Source organism: Mauremys reevesii, linkage group 7, assembly GCF_016161935.1.
Source record: "Mauremys reevesii isolate NIE-2019 linkage group 7, ASM1616193v1, whole genome shotgun sequence".
NCBI classification, from domain to species: domain Eukaryota; kingdom Metazoa; phylum Chordata; order Testudines; family Geoemydidae; genus Mauremys; species Mauremys reevesii.
Genome location: NC_052629.1, coordinates 26,567,710 through 26,587,685, shown reverse-complemented (window position 1 = coordinate 26,587,685; position 19,976 = coordinate 26,567,710). Strand labels below are relative to the sequence as shown.

At 42.0% G+C, this 19,976-nt stretch overlaps 1 protein-coding gene across 1 annotated transcript in view; it reads right to left on the bottom strand.

Annotated features, from left to right (window-relative positions):
- JAKMIP3 (Janus kinase and microtubule interacting protein 3) overlaps nucleotides 1-19,976 on the bottom strand; it is a 130,302-nt gene that overhangs the window by 67,245 nt on the left and 43,081 nt on the right. The window lies entirely within an intron of this gene.

The following is a 19,976-nucleotide window of genomic DNA, read 5'->3' as shown; positions in this document are numbered from 1 at the left end:
GTGTTGTGTCTACTTTGTAATTCCTATATATTCATCTAACATCATCATCGCAATCAGTTGTGATAAGGAATATGACCGCTAAAAGCATGACCAGTACTTTCTAATGAGATTGGTCCTCACGCTGAAGTAAGCACTGGCTAAAAACCTCCTTCCTTTCCTTCTTCCCCCGCTTCTCTTAAGTTTATGCTAATGTGCTATTGAGTTGTTTCTGTGAGTGTGCACACACACTACTGGTGGGTGAACCTCATGGTTTAGAGGTTCAGTTTAGATAAGGAATCTAAAAATCTGAATCTTATTTAAATTATCCAAACATCTTTAGTCTCCAAAATTGGGCTGGAAACATGCAAACAGCCTTTCTTGTATGATCTTGGCATTTTCACTACTGGTCCCAGCTGGAACCAAGAACAGAAAAACAAATATATGTTTGAAAATAGCCCATTTCTTTAAAAACTAAGTTAAATTTGGTTTCTGTTCAAGTTTTGGGTGAATATTTGGAATGGTTCTGATTCATGAACTCAATCATCCCTAATCTTACCCTTGGTGAAAGTCAGTGGAAGCTGCACAGTTAAAATTGACCACAAATCTTTGAAAGGGCATCCACTATTTTTCAATTATATGAAAACTCCAGGCTGCTGACTACTTTTGCACATTTAAAACTTTTGACAGGTGTGACAAGCTGGTTGGAAAACACTTCTTTTTTTCCCCCAGTGGAAAATTTTTACTTTTTGTCAAAAACCAAAACTGATGAGTTTGGATGAAAATGGAAAGTTTCCATCAGGAAAATCTAAATGAAACATGTTATTTCAGGTCAGGTTGATCCAAGGTAAAATATTTCAGTATGTGAAACTGAATCAAAACATTTCTTGACATTAAACTGTGTTCACCTACACTGCTGAGGTGCCTCACGGGAGTTTTAGTTCGTGCCCCTGGTGATGAAACTGGGGCTATGTCTGTACAACTTATGCATTCTGATTGACATTATGAAGTTGTATTATGAAAAACTGCTGTGTCATGAGTGCCTATATGTATGTGGGTCCACTGCTGACAAGTTCTGTAGCGTGTATGCCCCAGACAGATTCAACAGAAGGTGCTTGGGACTTATTGAACATATTCAGGTTCAAACATTTGGGACAATAGATGACTTGCATCCTTAGAATGCTTAAGCTGATTCCCCTGAGGGAGCGGGGAAGGTAGAAGCAATGGAAAGTTACCGGGAGAACAAAAAGAGGCCAGGTAACCAGGATGGGTTTAAAATAAAGAAACACACTGGTATAGGGGAACAAACAGAAAGAGGAAGCCTGGGTCAGGACAAAGCAAAGTCACGGAAGTTGAGAAGGGCTTCAGGGAGAGAGACCAGCTAGCATGCAACAGCCTGTGTGAGGAGGGGACATCTCGCCTGCCTGCCTTCCCAGACCCAGACAGTTCCCCAAGGGCTCCCAAGAAAAGGGTGAGATAGAAAATAAAAGACATTGGGATTTCAGATGTTTATTGTTTTGTATAATCTGTATTCTCCTATGCTTTGCACGATAAAGTAATGAAGAGCATAAAGGGGTTGGACCAGGGGTCCCCAACGCGGTGCCCGCGGGTGCCATGGCGCCCGCCGGGGTGTCTAAGTGCGCCTGCGTACTGGCCGGCGGATGAGCATCTGCCGAAATGCCACTGACAAGCTGTGTCATCCAGAGGCGTTGCCGCTGAAATGCTGCTGATTTTCAGCGATATTTTGGTGGCGATGCCTCTGGATGACGCAGCTTGTTGGTGGCATTTCGGTGGCCTATTGACGTTGCTGCTTGTTGGTGGAATTTCAGCGGATGCTCATCCGCCGCCACGGTCGTCCGTGGCTCGTCGTCTGGTGCTCGCCAGATGAAAAAGGTTGGGGACCACTGGTTTAGACTCTGAGCAAAGTGTTTCTCTGTATGTTAACTGCTTCACAACTGCCGCATGCCCTTGATAGAGTTAAAACTAAACCAGAATTTTCACACCTTTGTGGTAAATTTCTGGGAAAGGGGTGTGTTTAAGTAATTGAGGTCTCTCAGAAGTCTGTATTGGTCCTGGTCCTGGGCCTAGGCCAGGTGGGCTGAGGAGCCCCATTTCATAGAAGAAGTAGCAAACTGGGATTCAATGCCCGGGAAATGTGCCAGAGAGGCAAAGGGAAAGCAGCAGGGCTGAAGCCCTAGAAGCTTAACACACCCCACGGGATCCTTAGCTCAGAGGCTTGGATTCCGCTCACAGCAGTCCTAGTGGGTGACCAGGAGGGGGTGCTCTCCATGATCTTTGACTATTCTCCCCTATGGGCTGTGGCTTCTTGGCTGGTCAACATCCCCCATGACACACCACAGCCTCTCTCTTACTGACCTGTCACAGCGCATCATGGGAGTCACATGGCTGTGGTGCATCATGTGAGATGTAGTATGAGTGGGGAGCCAGGCCTATAGAGGAGAATAGAGACATGAAACATCTGAACTACAAATCCCATGACTCTCTCCCAGAAGCTTAGGAGAATAGGTTTAATGTTGAACAGACCTGAAGCAAAACCTTAATTCAGAAATGTCAAAACATGTCAACATTCCTGAACTGAAAAGTTTGTGGGTTTGGCCAAAAATTTGCAGCCAAAAACTGAAAACTTCTGGGGTTTGGGGGGTTTGGTTTTTCATCAAAATGTCTAAATTTTCTCAGAAACAAACACTTTTAGCCAAAAAAAAATTTCATTTTATCAAAAACCCAATAGTCTGCAAAAACAATTTTCATGGACATTTTCAAATATCATTAATGTGTGTGGGGTGGGGGGATGTTGTAGTGAAATTCAAACTTAATATAATTAAAATACTATCTACATTTCCTTCATGGTTTGGATACAGTATTTTTCACCTCTGGTCCTAACACGTTGTGTAGTCTTGTAATGGACTACTGAACAGCTCAGTATTCCATTTGAGATATAGCTCCCTTTCACTAGTTGCTGACTGTGAAAAGACTGACAGTATCCTGCTATTTTCTGAACAAACCTTATGGAATTAAGATAAAACTTTATAGAATTAAGATAAACCATGTTGAATTGGGTTTGGTGCCTCTGGGATCCATTGCACTGAACATGTAATTGTTTGTGTGTTATTGTAGGATTGTATGCAACTTTTCTAGGGACTTGACCAATGTAAATGTTAGGTTTCAGAGTAGCAGCCGTGTTAGTCTGTATCCGCAAAAAAGAACAGGAGTACTTGTGGCACCTTAGAGACTAACAAATTTAGCTTATGCTCAAATAAATTTGTTAGTCTCTAAGGTGCCACAAGTACTCCTGTTCTTTTTGTAAATGTTAGGAACGTCAATGGACTTTTTAGGGACAATGCATGTAAAGGAAATACCTTGGGAGTGAGGGAAATGCAAATGGCCCCTTTAAATTCACCCTTTTGAAGCTATGCCCTGGAGAGAAAAAACCCATTGTCTACTAATTACCTGCTCCAAGAAACTCCAGATCAATCCCTGAACTGTATAAAGAATGGACTAAACATGTTATGAGTGTGCTTGTTCTAAGCCAAACCTGTGATGAACCTGTGACCACAAAGGAAAGCCCGTGGGTGGGTGCTGAAGGACTGCTCCTGCCAGAGCCCACGTTAGAGTTGGGATGCTGTCTGGTAAGTTTCGTAGCACGTATGCAGGTTCTTTTATTCATTGCTTTAAATAGGTTTTGTCTTCAGTGCTTTTACCTTAAGATGAAGTAGCCTTGCACAAAAAGTGCTGTGTGGATAACTTATACCTGTTGACAATCACTCTGTTAGGGCTTGTCTACACTACCACTTTTGTCGGTATAACTTATGTCACTCTGGGGTGTGAAAAAACACATACCCCCGAGTGACATAAGTTACACCGACAGAAGTGTGGGTGTAGACAGCGCTATGTGTCGGCGGGAGAGCTTCTCCCGCCTACATAGCTACTGCCACTGGTGGAGGTGGTTTTATTGTGTCAGTGAGAGAGCTTTCTCCTGTCTGCATAGAGTGGCTACAAGAGAGATCTTACAGCAGCGCAGATGCATTGGTATAGCTGTGCTGCTGTAAGTTCAGTAGTGTAGACAAGCCCCCCCCAATCTCTGAAGAGGAAGCAAGAAGGTGTGCTGGGCAGCCACTCTCTGCTGGGAATAACACATTGAAGGCAAGGAACTGTACGGTCTGGAAATACCCCGGTCAGAAGGGAGTGAGGCCTAGGTCTCTACTCAAGAAAGGCAACAGCTGGGGAGCTGAAAGCCTGAGAGTGCCTGCCCCTGCTGGACCACTTAAAGGAAACACAGGGGAAGTTGCCCTGGACTGTGACACAGACATGTTAGTGTTTGTTAGGGTGACCAGATGTCCCGATTTTATAGTGACAGTCCCGATTTTTGGGTCTTTTTCTTATATAGGATCCTATTACCCCCCCACCCACTGTCCCAATTTTTCACACTTGCTGTTTGGTCACCCTAGTGTTTGTTAAACACTTTAAATAATAGGATCTGTAGAAGAGCAAAGAATTATCATCATCCTCTATATTGTGCTGCTTTTAAAAGGAGAAAGAGCCCAAGAAAAAACAACACTAGCTTCTTGCACTGTGAATTTCTCCACAACTATTCTAATGATTTCTTTTTGTTTTTCAGCTGTGATGTCAGTGGGCATAAGTGTACCCAAAAATACATAAAAAACAACAAATAAGAGGAAATGTCATAATCATATCTTAGCAAAGAGTCTTGTGGCACCTTATAGACTAACAGACGTTTTGGAGCATGAGCTTTTGTGGGTGAATACCCACTTCGTTGGATCATATCTTAATTCCTTAGAAAATGCCTTCCAACTTGCTGCTACAGAACAGAAATTATATCTGATGCACATTGTGATGTTAAAGATTTGCTGGGATCTTCATGCTAAATTCAAAAATTTTAAAGAGCAATATTTTATCCTTAGATGTATGAAAAGAAACTGTAAAAGCTCTTACAGTCTCTTTGTATTCCACTCCCCTCAGCCTACTAACATATGGTAAACTGATGCAGATTAAGTGATAAACTGCTGATAAAAGCGAAAACTGTATTTACTCTAAGTGTACAATATTTCCTACCTATTATTAAAATGATAATGCCCTGTTATTAAAAAGTGTGCAGGGATACCAACAAACTCTGTTATGAGTAGAAATGGAGAAACTGCATCACATAAAATAAATCTGCTTGCTTCCCAAAGTGCCAGTGATCAAACTGAACAAAGAGTTATGGCATTACCCCCACGAACCTGCAAGCATGGTGATCTGAATCAACAACTTTCCCAACTATCAGCAGTGCGAAATGCAGACATGGCATAAACTTCTGCAACCCAACTTCTCCATTTCAAGCACAGTCTTTCCACCCAGAACATGACCCAACCAATTTTGAGGTTAACCAAAAAGGTTGTTCTCTTTTTCCCTACTGTTTTCAAGATTGCATATCACTGCATTTCTGGTTTCTAGGCGGAAGGGCTGGAGATTGCACAAGAAAGCATATTCTAACCAGATTTCCAGCCCAGTTTCATAGCCCAAAGAGATAACATTCAGCTAGCAGCCCAAACTGAGGAGTGTTTATCTGAACCAAATCTTTCACCTTTGAAGACCTGATAGGTTCAATCCTATTTTACTGGAGGTCACAAGAGAGCGATTGGAAGAGGGACTACAGTTCATATAGTCATTTCTGTTAAAACCAGTAACCAGACATGCTTCGGGGTAAAAAAAATAAGAGTTGTGGGTAATAAGTAATAGATAGTACCCACAAAAGCGAGGCATCACTCCAGAGTTTATCATCATCATTTTAAAATTTCCCAGCCTAGAGGTTGAAAATAATTTTCATATAGGCCTGTTTAGGCCCTGTCTAAAATTACATAAGGTCAGGAAACAGACTTGCTGTTATCAACTTAGTAACTAAAAGGCCTGAAAGCATCCCAGAATCTTTAATACTAGCAGTTTCCTAGCAAACAAAAGAGAGGCTTCTCCTAGCAAAGAGTTGCTAAGGAAGAAAGGAGGTTCCTAGAAGGATTCCTATCACATAGTAATTAGGCTTAGTTTAAGAGATCTCAATGGATTGTAGCCCAGTGTGCAAACACAGATTATTAGATGGTTTCTGCACTGGAAACCTTATAGTCTCAATACCAAACACCATTGAAATCTATTGAAAGACTTCCATTACCTTACATGGGATTTGAATGAGGCCCTAAATGGGCAAGACAAACAAACAGTGATAGACAGGCAACACACAAGCAAAGTGTTGGGTCTCTACATGTGAACATAAAGAAATAATAATAATAATAAATAATATTTACTATTATAGCTTTGAGGAACAGGGATCAGAATATTTTTAGAGCAATTATTAACTCAAGCCTCTGCGTCATTTTTTTTCATAGGTAGAAATAGAGGAAAGAATCCCAGCAGAAAATGACTAAAACAAATCACAATAATAAAAATAAAAGGTTACTCTATTAACCTGCCTTTGTGGGTAATTTAACGATTAATACTAATGATTAAGTTAATACAAGGAAGTACCAACAGAATTAGAACTGTACTGGTAATAATTATCCATTAATTGTCAGCTATTGCCCTTGATTTCCATGCATTAATAAATGGTACATTACAATACAATTTTAGAGAAGTAGACTATACAGAAATGATATACATTTGTTATAATCCATTAAACTGTTACATGATTCACACTCCACGGAATGCAAAAATTTAATGACAAGGCATTAAAAATGAAGTATTATCAATTATTTTTATTAATAAATTATGTGAGCATGTACGTTATGGCTTATTATCTGGACAAAAAATATAAGGCTGGTGACTAAACAGCACACTGTGGGTAAAATATTAATTAACTAAAAACTAGGATTTTTAAAAATTTTAGCAATCCATTTAAAAACAGTAAAAATAAAACAGTTTGTGGCTTGTATTTTTTCTGCAGTGCTCCCATTGGTAGGCATAGTGCAGGCTGTAATAAAAAGCTTGTGAAATCAGTTTGTAGTAATTTGAATTGACAGCAGGCTACCCTTAACAGATCCCCATAAACAACATTCTGAAATTACAATTACGGCTTTTAAATACTGCCTCAGTACTCACCTGCAAACAAAATGGATTCAACATTGTTTACTTAACCTTAGTGTCTTACTTTGGTCAAATTATCCTACAAGAATGTTCAGTTAGCTTGTTCTCAAACATACAGAGCAAGCTACCTACATATAAATTGACAAGTACAATGAATTGTAGAGAAGCAATTTCATACCTTAAATGAGTGCTTCTTGGCACATCTAGTTGTAGAGCAAAAAAGAGCAGAGGCTATTCTCAGTTTAGGCCTGGCCTACATACAGAAATTGCTTGGATTTAACTAAACTGGTTTAATATCACACCTTTAGTTAAAACAATGCAACGTCTCTATAGAGACAAACCCTTAGGGCTAGGCAACACACAGGAGTTAGTTTCAAAATTAACAAGAATGCAACCAACAGGTAGTAGTGATCACAATCTAATTAAGTTCAACATCCTACTAGCAGGAATTGCATCAGAAACCAGCCTTGTGACATTTTAGAAAGTGGGGGGTGGTTAAAAAATAAATGAAGATGCTTGTCAAAGAAACACTGAAGTCTAAGTAAGGCAATTAAAAAGTTTAGATTTAGTATGGAGACTAATTAAAGATTGTATGTGATCAAATGATAAAGAAACACATTTGAAAAGTATTTTTCACTCTGTGAACAAAGTATTAAAAAGTCATCTGGGTCAGACATCTATAGAGAAATCAGTAGCTAAATGCTTCCATGTTGAGAATTACCAGTGCTTTAGGCAAACCTTTTGCTGTATATAAGATCAAAGACCAAATCCCACTGGCCTCTCTCACATAAGTATTTCCACTGAAAGCTACCAGGATTTGGCTGCAAAGGCATTTTACACTGCTGCTTAGTATGGGCTGGATCCAAAACCCACTAAGGCTAATGGGAAGACTCTTGTTGACTTCAGTGGGCTTTGAATCAGGCTCTACAGTCTTTAATTTGTTTTCCCTACACGTACATACCTGCTTTCCTCAGAACTGTCATTAGCTTGGGTGAAACAGTAACTGAACAAGGTCAAGCATATTGAGTCTGGATCACCGAAGAAGCACTATGTCTGCAATCTAGGGACCTCATTCAACAAAGCACTTAAATCCATGCTTGGACCTAGAAAGGGAAACTGCTATTGCTCCACAGCATTAGACAACACTTGCAGAGTTAGCAAGCAGCGAAGCTGGTTGGATTAAAAAGTTTGGATTCAAAACTGTTGAATACTAACTACTGAGCAAATGTAGTGTTGAGCCACCTATGCTAAGGGGATTCTCAACAGTCGCACAAGGCTGCTTTAGCTCCATTCCAGCAGCACAAAGGGACCTCAGCAGAGGACAAGCTATGTGACTGAATTTCCTGCCATACACTATTTTTATTTTGTGTCAGCCTTTTAATCTTACTTTGTAATTGCATGAATATGTCAAATATGTCAAAGTAAGATTAATTATAAAGTAAGATTAAAAGGCTGACACAAAATAAAAATAGTGTATGGTAGGAATAATCAGCTTGTTACTTCACTATACCTCCTCTCTCCCCCACCAAACTAATGATAAAATATTTTTGGTAAAATATATATATAAACAAGGCACAATTCATCGTAAGCAATAACTGAGCCCAATTTATGGTGGTTGCATTTATTCAGCTACAAGTTGCAATGAATTATCTCAAAGTTAAGAGATTTTCTCAACTACTGTATAGGTACTAATTGTGCCATTTAAAATCGGGGATTTTGGCTTACAGCAACTTGAAAACAGTGCAAGTTATTAGTAGTATGTCATTAATCCAGCCACAATTAATCAATTGTGTCTTCTGGCAGAGGAACTCAAGAAGAAAGAAAAGTGTCTAAATCCTCTCAAGGCACTGTGTAGTACTGTTGATGCGTTCGTTTATATTATATGCAGTCTACTTACTAAATAAGTTTAGCGACAATACTGGATACTTGAACACATTTCTTGGGAAATTAAAGGCAAAATGCCCATAAATCCAGGGGATAGCCACACGTCTAATGTAGCAGGATGTATCTTAGAAAAAATGTATTAATATCTAATGTTGCCTACATAGCACTGCAGTGCAGACTATGGGGGTATGAGTTCCAGCACGGACTAAGGCATTACACTGCAACTGCCCTGTGTAGACTCTGCAAATGCAAATTAAAATGTATCTAGTTACCGTTAACAGAAATGGGACGATGTTAAAACTAACTAGGTACCTAAATAGGGCAGTTACTGCACAATACTATAGTGCACACTGCAACTCACACCCCCGTAGTGTACATTGCAGAATCATGGAGACACGCCCTCCATTAAATAATAGGCCAGATTCTCTAGAGCTCTAGAAACACATACAGCTCAAGGTGGGTGTGAAGGAAAACCTTAAATTACAGTGAATAAATGAAGATTCAGCGCACCACTTCTGAAAGGTTGCCGACCTCTGCACTATACTGAACCTAGTGTTGCTTTCTGCATTTTTTCCACTAGATGTTGTTTTAGAACAGTCTGGGGGCTATTATAAATTCTATTGGTGGGTAATGACCACAAGGAGCCAAAAAACAAAGCTTAAGGTTGGTGTGGCATAGAGGTATCCTAACTGTGCCCCCTTCTAGTAGACAGGATGAGTATTACAGGGATAAACCACAACTGGGAAAAAATGTAAGTTTCCAGGAACAAATGTTTCTGAAGTGTCTACATTGGCATGTATAATAATCATGTTAATTAACACACGTTAAATGGAAGTATATTAATACATGTTATAAAATGACCAAAAGCTCTCATCTAGAGCAGTTCGTATATTGTGCATGTGTTTCATGTGTAGAATGTTTTCCTCTTACCTATGTGTACTTTCAGGAAGTTGAATGTAAGCCCCAGTTTGCCAAATGCCTACACATAAAATAATATGTATTGCAATAACAACATATATCAAGCTGCCATCTTAGCCTCTTTAATTCCCACCTCAAAACTTATTTCTGCTGCAATACCTACAAATCCAACCTGTATGGCATTAGTTAGATAAGTGGTTATTTTACCCTCCTAATCCATTCTGACTCTGTTGCCTGCATCCTCCACCTGGTGCTGAGTCCTGTCTGACATGCAGATTGTGGGAGCTCTGGGGCAGGGACTTCTTTGTTATTTGTTGATACACTGCCTACCACAAAAGAGCCCTGATATCTGAGTGGGGCTACCAATCACTACCGTAATACAAATAATAATGATATTGTATCTGTATTGGATATTTACTGCACCTGTTAAGTTTCACAGCACAGCATACAAACAGAGAAATTAAATATAAACATACAATACACTTGCTGGAAGGTTGCAGCATAACAGTACTTTATTTCTTAGACTTCACAATGATAACACACATGAGCCCCAAAGCTAGGGTTGCCAACTTTCTAGTCACACAAAACTGAACACTGTGCCCCACCCCACCCCTTCTCAGAGGCCCCACCCCCACTCATTCCATCCCCCCTCCCACCATTGCTCGCTCTCCCCCACCCTCACTCACTTTCTCTGGGCTGAGGCAGGTAGTTGGGGTGTGAGAGAGGGTGCAGGCTCTGGAATGGGGCCAGAAATGAGGAGTTCAGTGTGTAGGAGGGGGTCTGGGCTGGGGCATGGAAGGGGTAAGGGCTCTGGGCTGGGGATGAAGGGTTTGGGGTGCAGGAGGGGGCTCATGGCTGGGGCAGGGGTGCGGGCTCTGAGTGGGAGTTGGGGTACAGGTCTGGGGTAGGGGGTTGAGGTGTGAGAGGGGGGTCCAACCTGGGGCTGGGGGTTGGAGCGCGGGAGGGGGTTCTGACCTGGAGCAGGGGGTTGAGGTGTAGGAGGAGGATCAAGGCATGGGCTCCAGCTGGCCAGTGCTTACCTCAGGCAGCTCCTGGTTGGCAGCACAGCAGGGCTACAACAGGCTTGGAAGCAGCCACCATGTTCCTGTGGCCCCTAGACGGAGGGGTCAGGGGGCTCTGCATGCTGCCTGGGCCCGCACGCACTGCCTCCATGGCTCCCACTGGCCACGGTTCTCGGCCAATGGGAGCTGTGGAGCTGGCACGGGGGGCAGGGGCTGCGCACGAAGCTTCCCTGATTGCCTCCCACCTAGGGGCTGCAGGGATATGCCGGCCACTTCCAGGAGATGTGCAGAGCCAGGGCAGGCAGGGAGCCTGCCTTAGCCCCGCTGCAACGCCAACCAGACTTATAACAGCCCAGTCAGCAGTGCTGACCAGAGCCGCCAGGATCCCTTTTCGACTGGGCGTTCCGATCGAAAACTGGATGCCTGGCAACCCTACCCAAAACAGAGGGAGACAAAATAAGCTTCTCCATAAAGCAGTGAGGAAAAACTCATTCCACCTTACTCTAGGCAGGCTGGCTGGCTGCAAACTTAACTGACTGTTGCTAGGTCCAGATCACACACTTCCCTACAGAGCCCCCTAGCCTGCAAACAGGATTAGAAAAAACAAAAAAACTGAAATTTAAAATGACAGTCTATAATTTTAACACACTTTCAAACAGTTTTGATTTAGTTGAGGTTGGTCCTGCTTTGAGCAGGGGGTTGGACTAGATGACCTCCTGAGGTCCCTTCCATCCCTGATATTCTATGATTCTATGAAATACACCACAACACTCCTAACAAAGAACCAGGTCATTGAGGACATCAGTTCACACACACTGACAAACTAGCTGCAAGAAAATAAAGATTCTCTAGGTTAAAAAAATAGTTACAATTACAATGATAAAATAACAGTTAAATTAAAATAAATGTAGGCCATTTTACTGACTATCTGGCTGTCTGTTTTGGAGATTCATCTGGTATGAAATTATTGAAGGTAGAGCACTGTTCTGTGGTACCTAGCACTTAAACACTTCCTAACACAACACACAAATAGTTTGTTTTTAATAATGTCATTCCAGGAATGCTGCTGTGTTACATAAATGATTCAATGCTGCAACAATGTTGAACTGGTTGAACACCTAATTTGCAAGAGCATATTGGAGCAAGCATTAAATATAGGCTACATGTATTTTAAATGGCAATGAATTACAAATATGCTGTCTATTCAAAACTCTGGAATATAATTGCTCATCCATAGCAGACATCTTTTATTTATACCACTTACATCTGCCAAAAATCTCTTATTTTTTAATTAGTGATTACTGGTTTTGTTGCCTTGCATATGTGTATATTTCAACCGTTAAGAAAAGATGCATTGTTTATCTTGTCATGACTGGTGTTATCATGGAAGGAAGAAGAAATGGCCAGTAAATACCACCTGCAATGACAATGGATATTCATTAGGGAGGACTGGAAACACATTCCTATGAGGGCTTGTAAAGGCTGCAAAGAGGAAGAGGATAAATATAAATATGCTTTGTACTGCTGGGTTGTCAGATCAGTTATGATTTAGAAAATAAACTTACACTTAAAAACTACAGGGAGAATATATAGTCTAGTACACTAGTTTAGCACACAGTTGTCGATTTCTTAACTATTTAAAGACCTCTGTGAGTTCATTGTTCCAGAGATGTGATTACATACCTTCTCCAATGACATTAGCTTGTTAGGCTAGATCAGGGACTGGCAACCTTCAGCACGCGGCCCATCAGGGAAATCCGCTGGCAGGCCGAAACAGTTTGTTTACCTGCAGCGTCCGCATGTTCGGCCTATCGCGGCTCCCACTGGAGGCGGTTCACCATTCTAGGCCAATAGGGGATGTGGGAAGCGGCGTGGGCTGAGGGATGTACTGGCCGCCATTTCCCCCAGCCCCTATTGGCCTAGAACGGCGAACCGCCGCCAGTGGGAGCTGCGATCGGCCAAACCTGCGGACGCTGCAGGTAAACAAACCATTCCAGGCACCAGCGAATTTCCCTGATGGGCTGCGTGCCGAAGGTTGCCGATCCCTGGGCAGGGGCGGCTCTAGGATTTGCGCCGCCCCAAGCAGGGTGGCACGCCGAGGGGGGGCGCTCTGGAGGTCGCTGGTCCCACGGCTCCGGTGGACCTCACACAGCCATGCCTCGGGACCAGCGGACCCTCCGCAGGCACGTCTGCAGGAGGTCCACCGGAGCCGCGGGACCAGCGGACCCTCCACAGGCATGCCTGTGGGAGGTCCACCGGAGCCGCCTGCCACCCTCCCGTGGGACGCCGCCCCAAGCGCACACTTGGCGCGCTGGGGTCTGGAGCCAGCCCTGTCCCTGGGCTAGATCCTGAACTGGTGTAAATCAGCATAGCTCCATTGACTGCAAAGGAGCTACTCTGATTTACGTCAGACGAGGAACTGATCCTAACCTTTTAAAATAGCTCAAGTTTAACACCTCACTTCAAAAGTTGTTCTTTTTTCTATTTAAAGAAAAAAACAAAAAAAGCCTCGACCTCACTGTGCTTTAGATTTTGAGATAGCAAGAGGTTTTGAAATGCCAATGGACTATCACTACAGCACACATAAGTAGCCCTAAGAAACACATCAAAATGAGAAATGTTTACAGAGCAAAAAATAAACTACTTGAAAATTCTCTCTCAATTAAAAACTGCTTCTTATTTCTGAAGTTTATTCCACAAATACAGATTGAAATGAAGTCTATTTTAGTAACTTCAAGGCAGTTCTTGAGCAAAATGAGTTAGCCATATTTAAGGAGAATAAGCAACTCTCCTCTCATGGGCAATCAAATCACTTTGGCAACACTTAATAAGAAGTACCGTAGTTCTGTAAACAAGAGTTTTCTTTGTTGATCTAGGAAAAAGAGGTGTTAATGCTGCAGCTTCACCATATTATCCTTACTGCACTGGTTCAGTGCTTACATTATATTCACAGAGGGGGGAAATGACTAGCGTGCAGGGCCTGTGCTATGATCTCCATGCTACTTAAGCCCCACGGATATATAGAGCAGAGAGGCCTCCATATGCTCTGTGAGCCAGGAAGGGGGAAGTCAATCCATGGATTCTTCAAATCCAGCAGCCCAACAAGATGCTGTAACAAGAGTGGGGAAGCAGTGGCTGCTATTCTAGTGCACAGAATGGCATGTAGCCTGCTCCCAGGTGGAGAAAGGTGAAGTCTATTTCCCTAAACTTCCATGGAGTTCCCTGCACTTAGCTCATTTACTTGTGCTTAGAGCTGTGATTTCACCTGAAGTGTGTACAAAAGTAAATCTATGCCTTCAAAACCAATGATATCCTAATAGCACTACACTACACTACACCTAACAGGAGTCTCTTTCTCTTCCAGGACTGCAACTAGATATTATGGAGTTCTGGCTAATGTGAGGAAGATGGCCTACACCACTTTCCATGAACTGGAATGCCATAGAGGCAGTGAAGCAGTGTTAATAGGCTCCTGCCTTAGTCCAAACAGTTGCACATGTGCACATATACATTAAACCATGCTCATGACCATACTCATGATACTTCTATCAGCTGTCTGTTTTGTCAGTCATGGAAGACCTATGCAATGGTGTCAATACAAATTTCTAGAACATGCAGAATTAGGGTGACCAACTGCTGCCAGTTGTTCCCACAGCTACCCCTCAGTTTTCTGCTGTGTATGCGCCTTCCATTGAAGATTAGAAAGGTAACTATGAATTTCTTCTCTTTTGCATATTTATGCTGGGTTTTTGATATTATTTCATTATTAATTTTAGATTAATATTACTGCAAAACTAAACTGTGGATGGGGTTCCCTATTTTTCCATATCTTAAAAGCTTTCTAAAGATTAGCATGAGTAGTAACTGAAAAATCCCAGTTTATTGATTTATTACATATTGAGAAGAAATCTTCCTGCAAGTCAACGAGAAACCATAATGCATCTCTAATAACCCTGTGTAAACTACATTACCATCAGGTCATGTCATATCTGGGATGCACTCAGTTGGGGAACAGAGCAGGGGAAAGCAAAGATGGATGTAAAGACAAGACCAAGGAGGGCAGAAGTGAGTTTATGTTTATGTTTATGTTTTGGAGTTTGCTGGGTGATTCCACGGGAGGGTCCTGTGAGTCCCACCCCTAAAAGAAGGGTGAAGCTAGAAACATTGTGGGGGAGGAGGCCTAAGAAAGACTAGATTGAAAGCAGTCCAGGGAGATAGCAGCAAGGAGTTATGCAGATCAGACCCTGAGTGCTGGTTATAGGGTTCCTGGGCTTGAACTCAGAAAATCTTCTTGACCAGGGTTCTTCTCCCAGCCACTGGTAAAGTGCCATGAGGCAGGAGAAGAGAACAAGGATGACAGAGAACCCTGAGACTAAGGGCATGAGGAGCATTTGGCTTAGCAGTAGGGCCAAAGACATTTTTGTAAGGACAATGGGATGGATATAAAGATGACCGGGCTAGAGAGCTCAGTTACAGGAAAGAGTGTAGTTGTAGCCATGTTGGTCCCAGAATATTAGAGAGACAAGGAGGGTGAGGTGATATTTTTTATTGGACCAACTTCTTTTGTTGAGAAAGACAAGCTTTCAAGCCACCCAGAGCTCTTCTTCAGGTTGGAGTACTTTTCCCAGACCTGAAGAAGAGCTCTGTGCAGCTCAAAAACTTGTCTCTCTCACTAATGGAAGTTGGTCCATAAAGGATATTACCTCACCCACATTGTCTCTCTTACAGGAAAAGAGACTGCTGGAGGATGCCAGATGGAGAAAGAACCTGCAACACCATGCCCAGCTATGCGGGGACATGCCAGTGGTGGGGTGCACTCCAGTCCCATAAGGCTGGCGGGGCTCAACTCCCTGCTTCAGGCATTGCAGTCTCTGGGGTCCCAGCACCACTCAGGTTTAGCCCAGCCGTCATGATGATGGGACTCTGGGTAGGCCAAATTAGAGTGAGTGGCATTGCAACCCCAAGAGCCAGGTTACAACTCCACTCACACAAATTTGGTCCAGTCAGGAGGGCCAGGGCCAACCTGAGTGGTGCTGCAGCCCCAGAGGTTGCAACGGCCAGAGCAGAGAGCCAAGCCCAGCCAGCCCCACAGCACAGGAGCTGCAGGAACTGCCACTGTGGGGTGAGTGCCAGGCAGGACCCAACCTCAGAGGGGAGTGGGGGAGAGTCTGACTGAAACCACCCCAGGGCCTCCACCCCCAGACTATTTACTGATCATGACAGGCCCTAGACATTTACAAATGGGTCCTGAGCCCAAAAAGGTTGAGAACCACTGCTGTAAATCATGATTTTCAGTATTATAACATAGCATGAAAAATTACCCTGGGCTGCAGTTTCCTCACACACAGTTAACCTGGCCACACTTCTAAAAAAAAATCAAATTTGATTTAAATTGGTTTTGACCAATTTCATTTTGAAATTAATTGTACACAACTATACAGCTACAGTAATTTGTGACAACTGCAGTACCTCTAAGGGCTCCGTGATAGCTGAGGCACACATCTCCACAATAACTGTAGAATGCCAGAGGCGTCAGCACAGTGATGGAAGAGCTTTTTATTTAACAAAAGAGCCTGAATGAAGAAACAGGAGACTAAAATATACATGAAATTAGGGGAGTTCAATTACCCCAACCACCACTCCATAGCTCTGGTTCAAAAAAGGATTCCTATCTAGGATAACACTTACGTAGGTGTTTAAATCCAACTGACATGCTTCTGCAAGTGTCCTTGTGATACGGGTAAGTCACTGAATCGTTCAGAACAATCTTTACAATTTCTCAACAAGGGCCTGATCCAACTTTCATTGAAATCAATAGACTCCTATTTGTTTCAATGGGAGCTGGATCAGACTCCAGGAGCTGTTTGGTGATAAGGAAACTCGCATTTTTCATTTTTGCAAAAAAAAACCCCAAAAAACAAATTTCCTTCAGCAGCGCTCATAAATATAATTGTATTGAATGTTTAAACTCTAACTCCAAAACTACACTGTTCCTATTACAAAGTTCCCACCAATAGCCTGAAGGCTATGAAACAAGACCATCCAACATCATTTGTGACATATGCCCTGTCTCTCTGAAAAAAAGTCTTGGATAAACAAATAGGCTTTGCACCATGCTTGAAAGTCAACAAACTCTGGCTCCATTTCACCTGGGGTTACAGGAAGAAAGCTGAAGATCTCAGAGGTCTGGCCCCTACAAACACTCTCTCAGCGTATTCTCTCCCTCTCCATCTCTCTTCCAAGTCATCTCTCCTGTCATTCTTAAATCATTTTCCTCTCTCTGTTCCCATCCGAACCTTCAAACTATTTTTCTGTTGTCTCAAACTTAAGTGCCAGTGAAAACATAATTTCTGAAGAGTTTCAGAAAATTTTGGCCTCAGTTGTCCCATCCATTTTGAGGCACGTGCTACAAAGAAAAGACTGTTGGCTATGCTCGACAAGACTGTTGGCCATGTACACAGCAGAAGGCAATAGGAATAGAACAAAGGATACACACAGTCCTAGTGCAGTAGATGAAAATAAGTCATGACATTGGAAAATGGAGGTGTGTCTAAATGAAAAGAACTTGTGCTCTCCAGATGCCTGATTTGACTCTGAAATGATTCCAACTCTTCCTGCTTATTCTCGAACTGAAGGGACACAAACTGGCTGCAGTGGAAGGGAAGTGAGGCACATAGGAGAATAGGCCAGGACTGGAAGAAGATGCTTCTAGCAGATGTGGCCAGGACTAGTCAGGACTTAATGAAGGTAAGATTCCAAAACTAGCCTCAACACAAGAAACACTCCCTCTCTCCTCAGAGCTCACAGTGACCACCTCTTAATCCTTAGAAATTAACTAGTGTCCAAGGTGTTAAATATTTAGGAATTAGCCAGTTCATTAGTGGTTAAAGCCCTTTCTGCCCATCTTTTGTGGATGTCCAGCTGAAATCAAATATATCATGGCACATTTCAAAAATCACAGGGGATACTCCAGATTTTCTGTCCAACAGTGCATTTATTCTCTCAGTAATACAGGGGAGTGTGTGTGTGTGTATGTGTACAACTGTTGAACACATAACTGTCATGCTATCCTACATGGTCATGTAATATATAATTCATAGAATCATAGAATATCAGGGTTGGAAGGGACCTCAGGAGGTCATCTAGTCCAACCTCCTGCTCAAAGCAGGACCAATCCCCAGACAGATTTTTGCCCCAGATCCCTAAATGGCCCCCTCAAGGATTAAATTCACAACCCTGGGTTTAGCAGGCTAATGCTCAAACAACTAAGCTGTTATTGAAAAATGCTTTCAAATACCGTGAGCACATAAGAGCCTAAACAGAGCCAAATTGTATTTCAGTTCAAAAATTCAGTATGAACTCACCAGATCTCCTAGCTGAAAGAGATGTATTAAACAGTGAAAGCGGACAAAGCCATACTCAGTCTGAATTATCTGAGCTTTCCTGTCCACAACAGAATGATGAACAGATGTGTTTTTCAATCAATGTATAATCTTGGAAACCACCTTGAGAATAAGGTCTGTATTCGACATGGCCAAATAATGATGCAAATTATGGTAAAATGCAACGTGCATATCTGTTCCTGCTGAAGTAGGTGTACTTTGCATCTTAGCTCTTCTGAAAAATTTAATTCTTTGTAAATACTAACACCCAATTAATTGAGATGGGGGAATTTAGTTGTAGCAAATTCATTAAACTATAATTAACAGATTGGCCAAATCCTGGCTCCAAAACACCCTTATATCTTGAAATTCAGATCCAGACTTCGCGGCTTGTTGGTCTATAGAGGCACAAATCAAAACTGGCTTGGTTTTGGGACTGGGGATTGGAAATCTTGGAGCTTGATCTAGAATAGTAACGTGCATCCAGCTTGATGGGTTGTTAGCGGAAAACCCAGACACAATTGCTATAACTGTGAAAAAGTAAAGGATGAGAATAATCCCTGTATCATGCACATTATCTGCAAAGAAGATAAAAAATGTAAACATTTAGTGGAAAAGTATTCATGAGAGAGACAAAAGATTTGGACAGCATTGAGCCTACTGCTACCAACATGCCATCTGTCGGGTTTGGGATAGATGCTTATTTTCATGTAGCTTTTGCTGGCATTTAGCTATACTGTTTTGCAACTTCATTTCCTTCTGTATCAAGCATTCAGTATGCATCTGAGACACTGGTTGCTAAGGAATTTGATATTTATACTCCTTTGCTTTTCCACCAAAAGGCTGTAACCCTGAAAGTACCAGATGAATATGATGAACTGATGGATTCTAACATGTGTAGGGAATACAGTCTTTTAGCTCATATCGCACCTTGAATTACAACTGATGCAGTTTTTAAAATCATGATCTTCTCTGTCTGCCTTGCACAGAATGCTAGTAAAGTTGGTAAATTACATATATTCTAACAATTTGCTATATGCAGAATCTCTTTCAGAATTTTGCCATGTAAGGCACAAAATACATTTACCACTCCTAAAAAAGGTCACAAATACTTTTCAGTAAATTATTCTAAAAGCAAATCCAAGCTTCATGCTTTTGAATACACAACCATTTAGTCTAATTTGCTACCATTGCTCAGAATTAAAGAACAAATTGTCCTGAGCAGAAATTACCATGCCTGCTTGTTTGATGTGTACCTTTAACAAATTAATGATGGTATCCTCCCTTCTTTTTCTGATGTATAGTACCGCTGATAATACAGCTTCTTCCGCCACCAGGGGGGCCAATTAGAGAGGCTACTAAATAATTAATCCAGACATGGATTTGTGCAAAAATATAGTGCAGGTTTCATACCAAAAGTAAAAATTAAAGGAACTCCATGTAAAATTTACTGCACTATTTCATGAGCAACCTTCTAACAAAAATGCTCAACATTTTATTGAGATGTATTGCAAATCTTGAATCTAATTTACTCAGATTATGAATTTTTCCCAGATGATGAGCGCACACAATGCACAGCAACAAAACACAGCAGTACATGGCTAGTTCTGACCCTGTGTATGAAAAAATGCTATACAGTGGCTATCAAATAACACTGTTCCTCACCCGCCATTGTGTAGGGCTGGGAAGGAGGGGTGTTTAGAAA